This window comes from Pongo abelii, chromosome 15 (genome assembly GCF_028885655.2).
Source record: "Pongo abelii isolate AG06213 chromosome 15, NHGRI_mPonAbe1-v2.0_pri, whole genome shotgun sequence".
Lineage (NCBI taxonomy): Eukaryota > Metazoa > Chordata > Mammalia > Primates > Hominidae > Pongo > Pongo abelii.
Window position 1 is genome coordinate 57,661,579 of NC_072000.2, and position 19,124 is coordinate 57,680,702.

At 38.4% G+C, this 19,124-nt stretch overlaps 1 long non-coding RNA gene across 1 annotated transcript; it reads right to left on the bottom strand.

Annotated features, from left to right (window-relative positions):
- Positions 1–1,174: 1,174 nt before the first annotated feature.
- Positions 1,175–16,091, bottom strand: LOC129049902 (uncharacterized). Its single transcript, XR_008513289.2, has 4 exons — positions 16,039–16,091; positions 15,234–15,334; positions 14,393–14,648; positions 1,175–1,381 (listed from the first exon to the last, which is right to left on the bottom strand). It is a non-coding gene; the product is annotated as an uncharacterized LOC129049902 (long non-coding RNA).
- Positions 16,092–19,124: the final 3,033 nt, after the last annotated feature.

Below are 19,124 nucleotides of genomic sequence, written 5' to 3' on the forward strand. Positions count from 1 at the left end.
ATATTTCATCCATTAGATGCTGTAAGCCAAATTCTAGTGCAGGGTTTCCATTTTGTTTAAATTGTCTATGAAAGAAAAGAATGTGGGAATGTCTGTCTTGCCATTTTCAAGGACTGTGGTGGCACCAGTAGCTGGCTTCTGGCTTCTAGTTTTTGCTACAGCCACTGGAGAATTTAGGACTCTCTCACAATCCTAAAGGCTGGGAACTAGAAAGAAAATTCAGCAGTATGTAACAAGAGCCATAATGATGTGCTCTTTGTTCCAATCAATCCACTCCTGTGAATGTCAAAGAAATGTCACTCGACAGACCTACAAATGTACATTCTCAAAGATGTTCCTCTAGAATTATTTTGTAAAAGGAAAAAAAAATGTAAAAACCACCAACATGTTCAACATTATGGACTCTGTTTTAAAAATGAGGGCACATTAACTTGAAGAAATATTATGCAGTCCTAAAATAATTATGAAAACTATGCACATTCACAAATGTCTATTGGATGGCTGCCATATGCCAGTGCTATTATATAGTATAGAAATATGCAGATTGCAAATCTACGTACTCTATGATATTAGCTACGTTAAAGATGTGTGCTGAGGGGAGAAAATCTGCAGAAATGTTATCAGTAGATAGGGTTATGGATGATTGTATGTTGTTTAATAAATTTGTTACATTGTCTTAAGTGTCAATGGATGTAAAAAAATTATGATAAGAGTACAGAAGAAGGTGCTGCTAGTTTGAGAAAGACTTCTGAGTATTTTTAAGTGTGAGAGTGATCACTTCTTCATTATTAGTTCATTTATATTTGCACAGCACCTACCAAATACTAGAAAATATAGCAGTAGTTAAGACAGACACACAATCCTTATAATTTTTAGTCAGGTCTGTTTTACTTTATTAATCTTATACTTAATGAATATTTGAATTTAGAAAGTCTCCTTTATAATTATCTATACTAATTTCCCTCTTTTCTATCTCCTTCTTTTCCTCCTTCCTTCTAAAACATTTGTTATAGAGATGGAATTTAAGTCACAGAGAAAGTAATTTGCTGAGATCACAGGGCTTACTTGCAGCCAACCTGATATTAGACTCTGATTCTTGGTTTACTTGCACCCTTACTTCTCTCCTGTAATCCTCGAATTTCTTTTAGATATAAAGTTGGAGAATCAACAAGTCTTATTTGGAATCACAGTTTAATCGTATTGGTCAGGGAGACAATGATACAAACAAGCACTTCTCAAGCTATGTCCTATGTAGGCATCACTGGAGGATCTCGCCCAAATACAGAGCTTGATTCTGTACTCTGGGTTGGAGCTTGAGATTCTGTATTTCTCACGAACTCCCAGGTGATTCTAATGTTACCTTTTCTTGAGTTGCAAGGATCTAAAGGATAGAAAATAATGGAATTTAACTTTCAGCCAGTGTTCTTTTTAGTTTTGTCATCGAGGAAGTAACAATGTCCATTTTTTGACAAAATCTAAATTTCCTGTCACTAACTACTGATACATTTTCCTTTTCCCAATTGGCATTCACTCTGCATCTGGGTCTCTCTCACACAAAATGGTCATGAAAGACGGAAATATTTTAGATCCATGCCGCTAAGAGATGATGGAATAGGGACTTGTGCCTCGGTTATCTGACTCCCAAACCCTTCCTTGGCTCTTACCCACTAGGATGCATGGCCCTCACCTTGCTTTCCCATCACCCAGTGGTCAAAGGCCAGGTCTTTGGAGTTAAGACCAAAACAGGGTTCAAAGACTAACTAAGCATTCAATACTAGGGGTGAGTTACTACTTTTCCTCATCTTTAAATGTGGATAATAATAACAGCAATATCCTTCAATGATTGTGTAGATTAAATGAGATAATGTACACAAACCACTTAGCCCAGGGTCTGGCATGAAATTAGTGCTCAATAAAGGTAGGTATTATCATTGTATTGAGTTGAGTTTGAATCTCATTTTGAATACTTGACCTAGAGGAATTCACAGCCTACTAGTTGAAGTAGAAAGGAAAGTAAATAATTTTATTTAATTTTAATATTTAATTGAACATACTCTAAGTACAAATAAATATAAACATATAAATAAAATTCTAAATAAATAGTAATGAGGATATATATATAAAGCATACACATCTATGAATCTGTGCATATTTATATAAACATAAATACATTTAAATATTTCATGTATTTAATTAATGTTTACACAATATATAAATATATAGACAAATATAAATTAGAGAAATAAACATATATACATATATAAAGTATAAATAAAACATAAATACATAATAAAAATGTAATATAATTTAAATGTAAATAACATTAATTTATTAATAAACAAATATATGTAATTTTTATATATAAATGCAACAATTGTTAATGCAAATGTGTTTATGAATAATAGGGAGACTCAGAGATGTAACTATAAAAACTTCCTGGGTGGTGGGAGAGAGAACTTTTGACCTGAGTCCTGAAGGATTAGATTGAGGTTAGGGAAAAGCATTTTGTGCTGAGGGTTTGGAGTAAGGAGGGCAGCAGGCAGCAAGACTGTAATGAAGATTGGTGCTGGTTTGTAAAGTGCTCCTAAATCATGACCTTTACCTATGGACTGTGGGGAGCCATGAAAAGGTGGTTTTAAGCAGACTAGGGATGTGACTAGTGTGTATTTTTATTGTAGCAAGTAAATCTGTAGGGTGGTTACTTGGTTAGAAATTCTTTGGTATGCTCTCTGCTTCCTTCAGGGGTCTAAAGTGTTTTCCAAGCATCATCAAACCCTGCAATAGTCTTTCAAAACAGTCCTAGCCATTGAAAATGTAAGGGGGAAACAGTCACTGTGTAATTGGGTATATTCTAATTGGTGTACCTCTGGGTTCTAAAATTTCACATTCAATGCTGAGGTTTGTGGCAATTTCAATGAAAAGAAAACAAAAAAACAACAAATGGTTCATCCAAAATATGTATGAAAGGAAAAAAATCAAAGATAAAAAAGGGTGAACACAGAGAAATACCTTATTTATGTTCCTATTGTTAACTACTGATTTATTCTTAGAGACCCTTCCCCTTAACCTGACCTTGAAAAGAATGAATTCTCAATGTGGTAGGATTGTTTGATTAAGACACAGGTAAAAACTGAAGGTAGAATGCTGTGATGATGGAGGAAATACTTAATTCTCTTTTCCTTCATCACTGGCTAACTCATGCAGTTGGAGATAAGAAAAAAAAGAAACACTCTGAAATTAGAGTCTGATAAAACCTTTCATATAATTTCCATATAGGGCTGTTTGTTGGCCATCAGATGCACAGATCTGCATATCTCTATTGGTCTCTGTCACAGGAACAGCATCTTAGGGTCTCATTCCATAACATATCATGCAAAAACAAAATAATAATTAAACTTCATATTTCCTTTCATCTAAGGATATTAATCTTCCAAACATTAATTAATAAAGACACATAACACTCTGTGAGACAGGCGAATATTATTGTGCTGTTTTATGGATGAGGAAGATGATTAAAAAGGAGATTAAGTGATTTGCCTACAACAAGGTGAGTCTGTAGATATAGGAGTCAAATTTCTACCCTCTGAGAGAAACACAATAATTGCTAAACCAAGATAAAAGCCTTTACTTATTCTTTTAGAATGATAATACAAAATTGAATCATGGCTTTTCACTCCTAAGTTACCCAAGAATCTAGAGATCATCCAAAACAAAAAATATGTATATTTCAAAAAGAAAGAGTCTCATATTTACCTATATGAATTTGTTTCTTCATCATTTAATAGAAACTCAGGACATAGCGTTTCATTCCTTACCTCATTTAGAACTGTATCATAATCTTTTCAAAGAAGAAAGGCATGGAGTTTTGTTATTATCTAGGATACTCTATGTATTCTAAATCGATCCTGCAATTTAGATCTATGTCTTATAGAATGCTCCTAACACAGTACTCTGCTGCCTTAGAATAATTTTGTAACACTTGTTAGGATGTAGGGTTCTCATGTATTTTCACTAGAAATATCAGTTATACTTTACCAATCACTTATTATGTGACACACACTGTGCTAAAGGCTCAACGTAATTTGTATTTATTACTTTTACTATGCAAAAGATACTATTTCCATTTCACAGATGAGAAATTTGTAGGTTAAAACTTGCTCAGTAGAGATAACCTAGTTAGGAGTCTGTAGAGCTTGGAATCCGTCCCAAGATTTTCTGACCCACAACCTCACTATCCTGAGTATCAAATCTTAAGCACAAAATGAGCTCATTAGAATTCTTTCCTAAAGAATAATAAAAGTTTAATATATAAAAGGACTTCAAAAATGTCATGGAAAATGCATATCATGAAAAAAGTAAGCATAGATTTCAAAAATTTTTTGAACCAAAATAAACTCATATTAACTTATAGCACGTCAAACAGGACCTAGTGTGAGACACTAAGAAGGATAAGCATCAATTTAAAAACAGCCTTTATCTGAACAACCTGAATTCTGCTAAAATTGAAGCAAGAACAAATATCAAATTTATGGTAAAGCCTGGGTGGAAGAATGGCAAAATTATTGATGTTTTATGAAAAGTTTATGGTGGCAATGCCACAAATAAATTAACAGTTTACAAATTATAACTTGTTTTAAGAAGAATGAGATGATGTTGAAGATGAGGCATGCAGTGGCAGACCATCCATATCAATCTGTGAGAAAAAAATTTCATCTTGTTTGTGCCCTTCTTGAAGAGGACCAATGATTAACAGCAGAAACAATAGCCAACACCACAGACATCTCAATTAGTTCAGCATACAGAGAGTTCTGATTAAAAAATCAATGTTAGGCAAACTTTCCACTTGCTGTGTGCCAAAACTGTTGTGCCCAGATCAGCTGCAGACAACAGCAGAGCTTTCAGTGGAGATTTTAAGTAAATGAGATCAAGATCTTGAAGCCTTTCTTTGAAGAATTGTAACAGGAGAAGAAACATGGCGTTACCAGTATGATCCCGAAGATGAAGCACAATCAAAGCAATGGCTACCAAGGAGGGAAGGGGTCCAGTCACAGCTAAACAGGACTGGTCAAGAGCAAAGGTCAGGGCAACATATTTTTGGGGGCAGCTCATGGCATTTTGCCTGTTGACTTTCTGGAAGGCCAAAGAATGATAACATGTGCTTATTATGAGAAGGTTAGCCAAAACTTTAGCAGAAAATGCCCAAGAAATCTTCACTAGAGTCCTTCTCCACCATGACGATGCTTCTTCTTATTCTTCTCAACAAACAAAGGCAATTTCTCAAGAGTTTCAATGGAAAATAATTAGGCATGCACCTTACAGTCCTGATTACATTCTGAGTTTTTTTTGTTTCTTTTCTCATCTTAAAAAAGTCTTTAAAGGGCACCCATTTTTCTTCAGTTAATAATGAAAAAGACTGCATTGACATGATTAAATTCTCAGGACCTTCAGTTATTTAAGGATGGATTAAATGACTGGGTACTTATAAGAGTGCCTTAAACTTGGTGGAGCTTATTTTGAGAAAGAAAGGAGGGTAACAACACACACTGGGGCTGGTGGGGCGTCAGGGAGGGAGGGAGAGCATAAAAAAAAAAGCCAATGGATGTGGGGCTTAATACCTAGGTGATGGGTTGATAGGTGCAGCAAACCACCATGGCACACGTTTTCTTATGTAACAAACCTGCAAATCCTGTACATGTGCCCTGGAACTTGAATAAAATAAAATAAAGTTTATATTTTTTATTTTTATCTTTTAATTCCACTTTCCACAAACTTTTAGAAGTCCTCTCCTAAGTCTTTTCTTGTGCTTTAGCTTCCATTAAAAAGAGGTTAAAAACATGAATATACTTTTCTACCCAATTACAATGGCAGTGAAAACTTGTAAGGTAACTCTTGCTTATAGACCCAGATACAGATTTTCTTCACAGAATAGGGTAAATATTCTACTATTAGTTGGTATCCTCTATCTCCCCAACCACATCCACCATCTCCTGCAGGATACGTATTTGTTGGTGGTTGTCAAAAGTTCATTTTGTTTTCTCCTTTCAAAGCCTTTTTTGTCCTGTATTTAATTTTAGTTCCCTTTCCTTTTTTTTTTTTTTGACTTTTCTACAAAAAGTTGGCAATATCTGAAGCTCCATCCTCTCCTCATTGTGATAACATTCCAACTCTATTACTTTTTACCTTGTTGGTTCCATGGGGGACATCCTAAGGATTGTTTGTTTTGCTCAAGGACTGGTAAATGATGTGTTTCAGAAGTGAGATTTTGACTTGTAGAGGCCAGGCAATTTGGACATGGAGAGAATTTCTATAAATCCCACATGATTTTCTGTATTTCGATGCTGTCATCTTAAATGCAGCATCTGTAGCATAAAACTGCCAAAGAGGGTCATATTTTTATTTTTACCAATAATTCTAGGTGACCTGGTTTAGCCCAGATCCAACAACTTGGATTCTTTACTGACTTTTCTATTAATCTGAACATGAAAGATTTGATGTAGTATAAAATATCTCTTTGGCACTGCCACATGAAAATATATACACATGCTACTTCCAGAAAACAGTCTTCCTGAAGAACAAGATGAAAATTTAATGGCAGCTTTAATTTTAACTTAAGACACTTACAAGATTACACTAGCAAAAAAGAATTCACCACCAGCTGCATGTCTGAGAGACCAAGGGACTGATTAAATCTGTCAGATGGACAACATCTAACTCTTCGAATGGTAGGTGTGCACTACAGCTTGCAGTAAGTCTGTTACCAGATGAGCCAACTTCAAAGATAGTGGTAGGCGGCGCAGAGGATAGTAGGAGGTGGGGAAGCATCAAAAGCTTCAAAGAAAGTTGGGGTTAGATTTTGCCAAAAGTTATTTAAATTCACTGAACACAAAGATATTTTGAGGCATGTTGATCATGACCTAAAATTTATTTTCAGTTTTTGCGACATTAGTATGCAGACAGATTAAATAAATAATGCAAATTAATTGCATTTATATTTTAAACAAAAGAATAGTTCAAATGCAAGTAGGAGACATCCTGTCTACAAAGATATTTAGCCAATAGCTTGATGCATGTGGTTGCAAAGAAGATTGAGTATTATCCAAGAGACACAGATGGGATGATTTAGGCACAAACAACTTTTATTTTGTTACTTCTGTGCACTCTCTTGGACATACCTGCCTTCATAAAAATTATATTCTTGTACATATAAAAGCCTTAAATATACATCAAAAAATTATATATAAAGCCCTTTCTTGGCTGATATCTAGGGTTACTAAACTTTAATATGTTACAGATTTATATTCTTTACAGATTTGTTATAATTTAAAAGCTAAATGTTGACAGTTCATAGTTACACATCTTTTGTTTAAGATTTCTGTTGAAATAACATTTTCCACCTGATTTGAAGCAGCAGTTTCTAGGATTTTTAAAAATGCATACATATTGTGAATGTACTAGGTGATACAGTCAGCTTAAAGTGTTTTTAATACTGGGAAACTCTTAGGCTTGAGATGTTTTTTAAAACATTTTCCAAAGCCCCTCAAGTGCCCACTAACGTATTTGCCTTTTCTAAGTGGACTACTAGGAAGCTTAAGGCCAAGTTTGTAGCCCACCTCCAGTAAGGCATAGTATTTCATGATATGCATATTTGTTTACTAGCTTCCATAATTTATTTTCTCACCTCTTGTTTCCTTTTAAAATTTTTTTAAAGTTTAATATTAAATTTTTAAATTTTAAACAACTTTCTTTTAAATTTTACCTAATCTTGTCATTCTACATAAGCCACTTTAAAAATATTTCTGAAACCAAGTAGAAATGAATGAAACAAAAATACCTATGTTTTGATACCTATAGCTCATTCGTGATATAAATGCCACAGCTTTAACTGCCTTTTTGCTGGGCAACATAGGGTTGTCTAGATTTCCAAGGGTAAAGTGGAATTAGAAATATTATTATAAATAATTAACTCATCCAGGTCATAATGAAGATAATTATTTTTGTGTATCTTTATCCCTCTGGGATACGCAATAATTGCATCTGCTCTTTGCCAGGAAATATTTAAACATTGTTATTGGTTGAAACAAAATGCAAACCTTTGTCTGGCCTCATTCGATGTGTCCAAAGATACAGAGACGGTAACACCCAGATTCACATTTACTAAGGGATTCCAAATAATGCCCTAAATGACTATTTTGGAGCTCAGTTACATGCAGGTGGTAGGAGGATTTATGCTGTGAATGCCTAAAATACTTTCTCCACCGAGGGGAGATTATTAAGTCCTAGTGAGCCTGAGTGTTCGGTGCCAATACTAACCATTAACTTTTGGCTCTGAGCCACGACTGTCTACTCTGCAGTGGATTCTGCCACCAAGGGGAAGGTCATTAAGGGCTGTTCTTTATTCTCGTTAGTATGTTCCAACATAATTAACAGAAGTTGTTCACCAGATGGTTTCCTTCCTGTCAGCAAGTACCTCCAGTTTAATGGGCTATGCAGGATTCTTTACTTTAAGTGGGTGAGGCGGGAAGCAAATTTAAAATATATCATCTTTGATCCTCCCACTTCTAATTAGTTCTGAAGGTTTTAGATAATAATGTAAAGGGGGCAGGGAAATGGAATCATCCTAAAAATCAAAGAATCACAGAAGGCTATCAGGAGTTTTACACATACCATGGGGTGTTTCTTCCTCCCTACTAAGTCTCCACCCAGCACCAAGAAAAGTATAGAAATGACTGTCAGCTTACCACTGAAACATGTTTATAGTGCCTTAGAGCTAAAATGAATTTAAAATCTGGTAATAAAATTCAATAAGTGCTTACTGAGTTCCCACTGGGTTTTGGAAATTGTCTTGGGTGCTTGGGATATAAGAGCAAGTTACCTCTCTTGCCCCAGAAGTTAGAGAGTAATGGATTCAGACATGTAGGCAGGCCATTTTTAGTAGAGTTTGGTAAGTACTGTACCAGATACTTTTGGTCTCCAACCTCAGCACCATTTCTCTTTCTTGGGAAATAAACTTTGGTCTTGTTCAGGTATGCACTCTCTTGAACATGGTATTGGACGCAAAGAAAATATGTCTAAGCCAATTTTAGCTGTCCCGTTCTCCTATGCTAATGTTCGGTTTAATAGTTGGACATGTTAGCCTCTTCTGACCAATGAATCAGGAGAGGGGTATCATTGGGAACTTGTAGGAAAGGCTTTCTTGCTCCTAAGAAAGCACTAGGAAATATGGCCCCCCTTTCTTCCAATGTTGTGGTTGTAATACTCGGAACTGTCTAGTTACAGGGTATAAAAGCATTATAAAATACATCTGAGTAGCTAAAATCAAATTGTCTCTCTCTAAACTTACTATGTTCAGAAAATGATTTTAATATAAGGAAAATAATAACAATATCTAATTCTCATTCATTATCTCCTGTGATTATTGCAACAACCTTGTAAGTCATATAGGACAGAAACTATCCCCTTTATTTAGATGAGGAAACTAAGAGGGACTGATGAGATGAGCCTGGACAAAGGTGATGGCTTCTGAAATTAAGTGCTCTTTCAACCTTACCATGTCGTTTCTTTTCTTAAACAGTCAAAGCAAAAAACTCAATCACACAGGCCAGAAACACAATGTAATTACAAAACTCTTTCCTTTTTTGGCCTAAAAAAACAGTAATTCTGCTTCTTTTGAGCTTCCATCCTGAAATTTTAAATTCAGTTTTATTTCTTCCGTGAAAAAAAAATTGAAGTCACTTAAGGTGAAAAGGGATTTTTAAATGGGATAATATATCATTAAATATCAACCTAGACTACTAATGATTAGAAGTGGTTTTAAAAGATGTTTGCGAGACAAGATGAAATGGCCTAGTTCCAGGCATTGTATGCTATCACTCCACCTAGGAAGGGCTGTGACAGTGATGAGTGGGCTAGAAGACTGTGTTATAAAAACTCTGGCCAAAGTGTTTATAGGCTTAATAATCATGTGCTATAACTCAGTTGCAAAGATGATTTCACTCATTCACCAGCTGTTAGTATACCTTTGTGTGCAAAGTAACAGAAAGCCTAACTCAATTGGTTTAAGCAAAACAGAATCTATTGGTTCACAACACTGAATGATATTCAGCAGGTGCTCTGACTGCAGGTATAGCTTCATTTAGGGCTCAACTCCTGCCACCAGGCTCCACCTATGGGCTCTTCTTTCTCTGTGGTGGTTCAGTTCCGTCTCTGGGTGGTGGTCCCAAACTTCAGGCTTGTTGCATTATAGCACCCAGTCTACTGGAAATAGAGTCTCAAATAGAAATAGTAGTTTCAAAAAGAACTGAAGGCTAGAATTTGAATTCTGTTCACCCAGACAGTATCATTGTGGTACATTGAGTTATTTCTTGGTCACAATCCTTTACTCTGTTGTGGCAGCATTATACATCCCCTTATGGCCACAGTCTCATGGTAGGCAGTGTACCATTGTATAAGCTCAGTGGCCATGGACTTGCCCATGTGACTTGTTTGGTTAATGGGATGCTAGCAAATGTTAGCATCCCATTAGCCAAACAAGATTCTTCAAGAAGCATCTTGAAGTATACAGTTGGGCTTTCCCTCTTGCTGCACCCCTGCCTCTCATCATGGGAAGAAAATGCCTTTTTGAAAGACATGTGCGAGGAGGATGAAAGATGGGTCAACCCTGGACGTAGTCATCTGCTTGGAGCCAACATCATCCAAACCTACCCTTTGTTAGTCAAACCTCAGCCACCTGCAGAAATGTGAGCAAGAAATAAATGCTTGTTATTATAAGCCACTGAGTTTTGTAGTAATTTGTTACACGGCATTATGATAGCAACAGGTAACTGATAAAATCCACTAGCCCACTCTGCCCATTCCTATACCAATCTCTAAGGCAAGGGCTTGGTATGTGATTGGATAAGTCTGGGTCATGAGTTCTGCTGCTAGAATCCAGTGGTGGATTCTCACTCACCTCTGGAACAAAGACTGAAAGGGCAAAGAAATAAGGACACTGTTATCTAAAGAAGATTCCAAGGCCAGGCACGGTGGCTCACACCTGTAATCCCAGCACTTTGGGAGGCCGAGGTGGGTGGATCACGAGGTCAGGAGATCGAGACCATCCTGGCTAATACGGTGAAACCCCATCTCTGCTAAAGAAACAAAAATTAGCCGGGCGTGGTGGCGGGTGCGCCTGTAGTCCCAGCTACTCTACTCGGGAGGCTGAGGCAGGAGAATGGCGTGAACCCGGGAGGCAGAGCTTGCGCTGAGCCGAAATCGTACCACTGCACTCCAGCCTGGGCAACAGAGAGAGACTCCGTCTGTAAACAACAACAACAACAACAACAAAGAGGATTCCAATGGGCAAAAACAATAGATGTCTTCTACATCCGTCATCAGCAAAATCTACATTTAGAGTTGGTGATGAATTGCATCAGGATGCCACACCCTCCATGCTGAACCCTTGTAAATGACTAACAACCTGACATGCCTGTGGCAAACAACTGATCAATGAAAAGGAGATGGTAATGAAGGGGAAAATCAACCTTCAGAGACTTTGTGTTGTGCTGAAGCCTCTTGCCCAGAGCAGAGCAAGTAGGTAGCTGGTCACTGTGCTGGTTGGAAAACACCTGAAATAGGTTTTGGTCCCGAGCATCATATTTTAAAAGGTACATTATTACATTGAAACCTGTGGAGAGTGAGGAATCCAGAAATGTTAAAAAGAAAAAGCTGGTGCCCATTGGTAGGGCAGATGTGGGGAGGATGAAATAAGAATCAGGATCATCAAGGGAAGAGATGATAATTATTTCAAATATCATAAGAGCTGACAAATGGAAAAGAGATTGAATTTGGTCTGCATTCCTCCAAGAGCAAACTATTTTGACCTGAAGATAGGTGTTATTGTGGAAAGAATATGGGCTTTAAGATCAGGAAGAGAGAACTTACTTCAAACTCTAGGTTACTACTTATTAGTGGTTATGTCCCTGGGAAGTTACATTCCCTCTCAGTGTCTGGTGCCTCATCTGTGAAAAGGGGATGCTACCATGTAAATAGATTTGTCGGAGAGCTTCAAAAACAATTCATGAATGGCCTGGCACTTTGTAGGTGCTCCATAAGGGTTAACTACTTTAATATTGGTGATATCATTATTATTAGAACTATTATTAGTACCAATGTGCTGAATTCACAGGGAAGCCAATTTTAGCTAAGTATAATGAGAAAGAATACTTAGCACTGTCCAAAAATAGAATGAGCTTCTGAGTATCATATTGAGTCCCCAGTCCTGGGGACTGTTCTGGTAGAGGCTGGACATAGGAACCGGAGTAGAGAGGACCTTCTGGGAGTCCTGAGAGACTGTTATATGGATTTCTGGGGGTTCACTATAACTCTGAGGTCCCAAGATTCAAGAAACCGTGAGCCAGCTTCATTAATACCAGCCCCCAATGAGTGAATAGTAAAAGGTGTTATAAATAAGGGAACCAAACATCTGGATGTACTTGGAGCAATCTTGGTTTAGACCTGTTGTCCTGGTGCAATTATGAAATCATCCACTTTCTCTCTTGACAGTGTCCCAGTTTGGAGAATAATATTAAAGAGTTACCCTAATTCTAACTACTTCAGCAAATAGAAGCTAAGCATATTCTTTTTATTTTCTAAATAAGTTGTCGCCTTTCCCTGAGCCCCAGAATCACTGCTCCTTCTGGGTTCTCCTTCCCTGTGTAATGTTATTGTCATCCTCCTGTGAACTCAGCCTCACGCCTTTGGAAAGCCACTTTAGCATTTCTGCCTCCCTCTCTCCATACTTTCAATCACTTGCCAAACCCTTTTGATCCTATCTTCAACATGCCTCCCATATCCGTGCTTCTTTTAAGTCTCACCACTTTAATTCAGGTTCTTGTTACCTCTTGCCTGGAGCATCGTAAAATCCTCCTAACAGCCCAGACTCATCCTATTATCCATAAACCCAGTGCCACTGGAGTGTGCCTTTTAAAGTGTGCCATCAATCTTGCTGATTCTTTTTACTTACCTAGATAAATAAAATTGAGTTTCAGTTGTCTGAGTCTTACTGCGTCATGTAAATATGGATAGAAGGGTTTTCATCAAATATGGAGGATATGTTTAGGACGGTGTGATTTAGAATGCAAAGTTATGTGGACTACACAAAATCCCCCTGAAGGCACTCAGGAGGGCGTCTCAGTGGTGTTGGTCACTAACTTCAGACCAGCTGGAAATGAAGTATGGGGGACCTGCGTGACTCCTGCTTGGAAGAGACACAGCTAAAAACATCAACCACGGACAAAGGAAACAATGGTTTCCAATCTGAGCCCCAGTTGAATGTTTAAGGGCAAGTTCTCTGAATTGCAGATGCTGATTTGCAATAGGTGTTGATTTTTCATGGAGTTGCTGTTCTCATGGACAACTCAATATAGCGTTTGCTGGGGTTATTTATACAATGTTGGTAAATGATTCCCTTGAGCATCACCAGAGAGACCAGCTAGAACAGAAAAAAACAAAAACTTCTCGGATAGCCATTCATGGTCCTCTGCCCTGGTCTCTGAGTCTCTACTAAAGGTATGTTCCCCAGATGCACTATTCAGAACACATTTTGTCTCTCGCCTGTGTGTGCATTAGCCTTCCTTCTTAACTCTGGCTCAACTGTTCTTCCTCCTCAGGTAAAACATTTTCCCATCACTTCTAATTGTGGGAGTGTGCCCCATTGGTCAAGGCTCAGCTCAAATGCCACTTCTTCCATAAGACTTTGCCAGATTCTCAAAGGGTCATTAATTTCCTCCTAGAATACTTTTCACTGTATGTTATCTATTTGTTAAGATATATTTTATTAGATTTTATTTACTAAATGTAGCTATTTTCTTCTCTTTGTCTTTTCACCTGTAAGTCTCAAGGGAAAAAAATGTCTTATCTTGGTATCCTCTTTAGTGTTTTGCACATGGAAATTTTCAATAAAAGTTTATTGGATTAAATGATATTTTAAAAGAGTATCTCAATTTGGTTGGGTCACCTTCTCACAAGGTGGAATTGAAATATTTCCTAGAAAGAGGATCATCAATGCAATGCTATACCATTATTTAAACCATGACAGGTTCTTTTTGCTGGAGAAATACATTTGCTTTGCAATTAACAAATGATGGTTATTATCCATCTTTTTAATTTGAGGGTTTATACATTTTCAAAAAGCTGTCAAATGCCAGGAAATGCTATAAAGACTAATCCTAATTCTTAATTCTTGGTCATTCTAATACTTAAATTCTTAAATCTGCCTGTAATATATGAAATATGCTGAATGTACAATTGGTTGGAGCAAGTTGTTCCTCTACTCACCTATTTTAGGCAATAATCTCTAGAGGGTATCAAATCTTCAGCAAAGTTGTTGGCCTCAATCGAAGCAATTTTGACTTACCTTACATGTTCCAGTCAGTGGAATATCAGATTTCTTCCTGTGTAGTATGCAGGTTTAAACCAACAATCACAAGGGTCTATCTTTGAAGCATAAAACCCTTGGACATTAAAACTTCTTTCTGGCACCATGCCCAAGGTCAGAAATCTGCATTTTTAGCACACTTCATCTGGGATTTCTCAGCACACATGGCCTGAATTCTCCATTCTTACTCAACTTCCAAGCATGCAGTTCTGCTGAAGAAAGCCCAATTCTGGATCTATTAGAAAAGAAGTAGAAAAATGGAACCTCACCCTGGGCAGCCAGTGAGAAAGATGCCTTCTGGAAACAAGACAGACCATGACACAGTGATCAGGATGTCATTTAAACTGCTTAAGATGAAACTGAGCAGGACTTTTGGGTCTAGATGGGCACAAACACAGAGGAGGAGTTTCCATGAAAATGGTGAAGATGAAACATCGGGAGAATGTTAAAGGGACAGAGTTGAAAGGGCTGTTCCTGGATTGTTTCAATTCTGGCATAGAATTCCAAGGTGAAAAGTCCTAAAGCAATACGAAACCCCTAATTTGGAACTGACAGAATGAAAGAGAAGAAATAATTAGGTAGGAATTCAGCCTTTAGAGAATTGTGGAAGTATAGGATCAGACACAATACTTGGCCCATTTGCAAGGGGTGGTGAAGGCGCTACCATTTGCTTCTTGAAGGAGTGTGAAACAGGAGGGTGAGGGTGAGTGTGAGGCATTCTGAGGCCAGTGGCCAAGGACAAAGACCCTGCAGGGAGCACTCAGGGGGGCCCAAGGAGGAACTGTGTGTAGATGAAATCACATCTGCCTGTGATCCTTACCAGGCATGTCCAGGGTGGTTATCTCCTCCTCTTGAAGTCCTGAAACCTTGAAGGGACCTTACAGATGAGTTGGTCCCACTCTGTTGTTACGGACAAGGAAGCTAAACACAGAGAGGATGAGTGAAGGACCCAGTCACCCAGTTTACAGAGCTAGGTCTTGAATCTAATTGTTAGATTCCTTCCCTGTGCTTTTTCCCTTTGGACACATGCCCTCATATAAGATAGTATCCTATCACTGAGCTCCCAGTCCCTCTCCTCTGCAGGGCACCTCCCTGAGTGGTTTTAAACTTCACGCAAAGAGAAAGAGGGCACAGGATCCTAAAAGATGCCACTAACGAAGATCTGTGTTAGGTGCTTTGTCTTTGTAATCTTCAAATAGCATGGTGACCACAGTTAATAATAATGGACTGTATATTTCAAAATTGCTAAAAGAGTAGACTTTTCCCTTACAACAACAGAAACATGATAAGTAGGGGTGATGGATATTTTCATTGGCTTGATTTAATGTTTCTACAATGTATATGTATATCAAAACATCACATTTTACCACATAAATATATACAATTATTCTATATAAATTACTAAAATTGTTAAAAACCAACAACCCCAAGAGGTAGTGATCATTGGTTCCATTCTACAGGAAAGAGAAGTTAAGGACTTTGTCAAAGGTAACAAAGCTAGTAAATTTGGGAGGTGACAACTGAATCGAGTCCATCTATTTTCAAAGTCAATGCTCCACTTCTTCAGGGAAACTGCCCTGTCTTCCACCCTCAACCCATTTCCTGAATGGGCTTTGTGAAATTACCAAAAATCTGCCCTTCCCTGTCCTTCCACTCTGGTTCCCAGTTCTTAGACCCTAAGCTTCTTGGGGGCTGCTTGGGATCACCACACCCCTGCCCAGCAGGCAGTTTCAGTCACAATGGAGCCTTTGTTCTAGGATGAGAAGCCTCTCTTTGAGAATCTGCTCCAGACACCTGCAGCCTCTTTAACCTTGGTCTTGGGAGACCATCAAGTCAGGGACACTCAGCACAGGGCAGCTTCAGGAGTAGGTCTGTGTACACTGCAACTGGAAAGCTCAAGGAGAATGAAATTTCTTTGTGGGACTGGAAAGTAACAATGGAGAAGACCATGCTGCCTTCTTTCCTCTTTCCTCCACCTGGAGGAAGGCTCAAAGCAGGGCTAGAGGGGTATAGCCAGGGATAAAATTTAAAAAGTACTTAACAGCTCATTTCCCTACAACACGACCCTGGGCCAACCTCACATAGAGGATTTTGTAATGAGGATGAATCCTTTCATAAGCCCAGGTATCTAGTGGCTTGGACCATGATTAATGAATGGTATAAGGAGAAGTTGGCTGAGGAGAGCTTGGGGTTGGTTGGAAATGAAGTGTCTGCACCCTGGGCTGTTGGGTTACAAGGACCTGTTGGGGTTACAAGGTCCTGGTTGTATGGAATCAAGGCCAGAAAGGAGGATCTAAAGCTGGAGATGTAGGCTCCTTTTGCAAGTCAGCATAGTTTTTTTCCGAGTCCCTTTCGCATTAGAATGTTCTCAGCTATAAGCAACAGGAAAGCCAACTCAAGCTGGCTTGTGCAATAAGATTTTTCTTTAGCTTACATATGAGATGAAAACAAGAATTAAGAGTGTTTGGCCTTAGTAGATCCAGAAGTCCAATAATGTCATCAAGGACTTAGTATCTTTTCATCTTCCATGCTGCTGTCCACAGCATCAGTCTAATCCTAAGGCAGTTCCCCCTGAGGCTGTGGGAAGGCTGCCAGTAGCCGTTGGCAGGGGAGTGTCTGCTTTCCTGTTGCTCCCTTAAGAGTGAGAAAGCACTTCCTTACAAGCCTCCAGAAAGTCTTTCTTTGGTGACATGCCCATTCCTAAACCAGTCACTGTCATGCGGGGCAGGATAACTCTTTAGATACATCACATCTACCTTTTGAGCTACAGGCAGTTCCCCAAACTGCTTGGTCCTATCTCCTATGTACTGAATGTTTGTGTCCCTTTCAAATCCTCAAGGCAATAGTATTTAAAGATAAGACCATTGGAAGTTCATTAGGTCCCTCATGAATCGGATTAGTGCCCTTATAAGAGAGGTCTTTAGGAAACTTGTTTGCCTCTTCCACCAAGTGGGGATGCAGCAAGAAGATGTTGTCTACAAAGCAGAGAACCCTCAGCAGACACTGAATCTGCTGGCACCTTGATTTTGGACTTCTCAGCCTCTAGAGCTGTAAGATATAAATTTATTTTTTTTATAAGCCACCCAGTTTATGGCATTTTTTTCTATATCAGCACAAACAGAATAAGACACCAAGAAGGGAGGTGTGCACTGGATGTTACCTAATGAACCACCATGGCCACCCTACCGTTGAAACACCTAGTTAATAAGTTGTACTTAATGAATGTCAGCAAGTGTTTGTTGATTGAATATAAGTCTAGATTGTGAAGTCAGTTTCCTGTGGCTAGAATTGTGTCCAGAAAGTCACCAAAGTAAGGCTAAGTCTAAGAAAAACCACCGTGTTAGGAGCTGAAGACACTACATTATATTCTTGACTATTTTTGACACTTACTTTTCATTCAATCGTTGAGTATTCCATATGCCAAATATATTTAATCCCTCCCTCCCATAGCCCCAAGGGGCTGTTTTGAAATGAAATAAGATATATATCAAAGTACTTTAGCATCTTAGGGAGAAAGAAAATGCGATATCCATTGTTATTTCATAACATTTGTAACAAGATGGGAATTTTCCAAGTACATGAAAGTCTTCTTTTGTTGAGATAAAAATCTCCTGCTTATGACAGGTAACCAGAAGTACTGCTTTTGAATACAGCCAAAAAACTAATGGAATTTTAAGCAGCATATGGGGAACCACCCATGTCTCTGATTTGATAATTGGCCTGTTGTTCCTGGGCTTGGACTTCCCATTTGATTTAGTGAGGCATTTATTTATTTATTTATTTATTTATTTATTTATTTATTTATTTGAGATGAGTCTCGCTGTGTAGTCAGGCTGGAGTGCAGTGGCATGATCTTGGCTCACTGAAACCTCTGTCTCCCAAGTTCAAGCGACTCTCCTGCCTCAGCCTCCTGAATAGCTGGGAGTACAAGTACGTGGCACCACGCCCAGCTAATTTTTGTATTTTTTTTCAGAGATGAGTTTTCACCATGTTGGCCAGGATGGTCTTGATCTCCTGACTTTGTGATCCACCCACCTCGGCCTCCCAAAGTGCTAGGATTACAGGCATGAGCCACTGTGCCTGGCCAGAACCTCATTCCTTAGCATCTCTGTCTGCTCTTGGAGATTTGAGCTTGTTGGAGCAGCAGTATTAGAAAACATGACATGTTTATTAACTCATCAAACAACTGACTCTGTCCTGGGCGCCAGAATGTGTTAGTCTGTTATCATGGCTCTGTTCCAGTCCTTCTCATAGCAGCTGTTTTCAAACACATTCTTGGGCTCATACTTATAGCGTGATGTTAATCCATTTCTTCACTCAACTATCTGTTGATGTGTAATCTTGATCGTTATCAAAACCCAACATATTTAGTAGGCCCTGAGCCAGGAATAGCACTGAACTATGCTTTGTTCAGAAGGAATTACTCAGACATTTTGCCTCTGCGTATAATCCTCAGTGACCTAAGGGAGCTCACACTGTTTCATTCTCTCATTACTACATATGCCACCTGCAACTCTTATTTTACAATACCCTTCACTACCGTGATGATGACCATGTTAGCACAAATCACCATTTTGGGCTTCCACTGCCCCACTGAGCCCTTGGGAGAGGATGACTGAGAAGCACTATGAGTACTTCTCAGAATCAGAAAAACCTAAGCCCAGCAGTAAGAAGTCCAGTGTTTGGGTCGGTATCTACTTCCTACTCACTT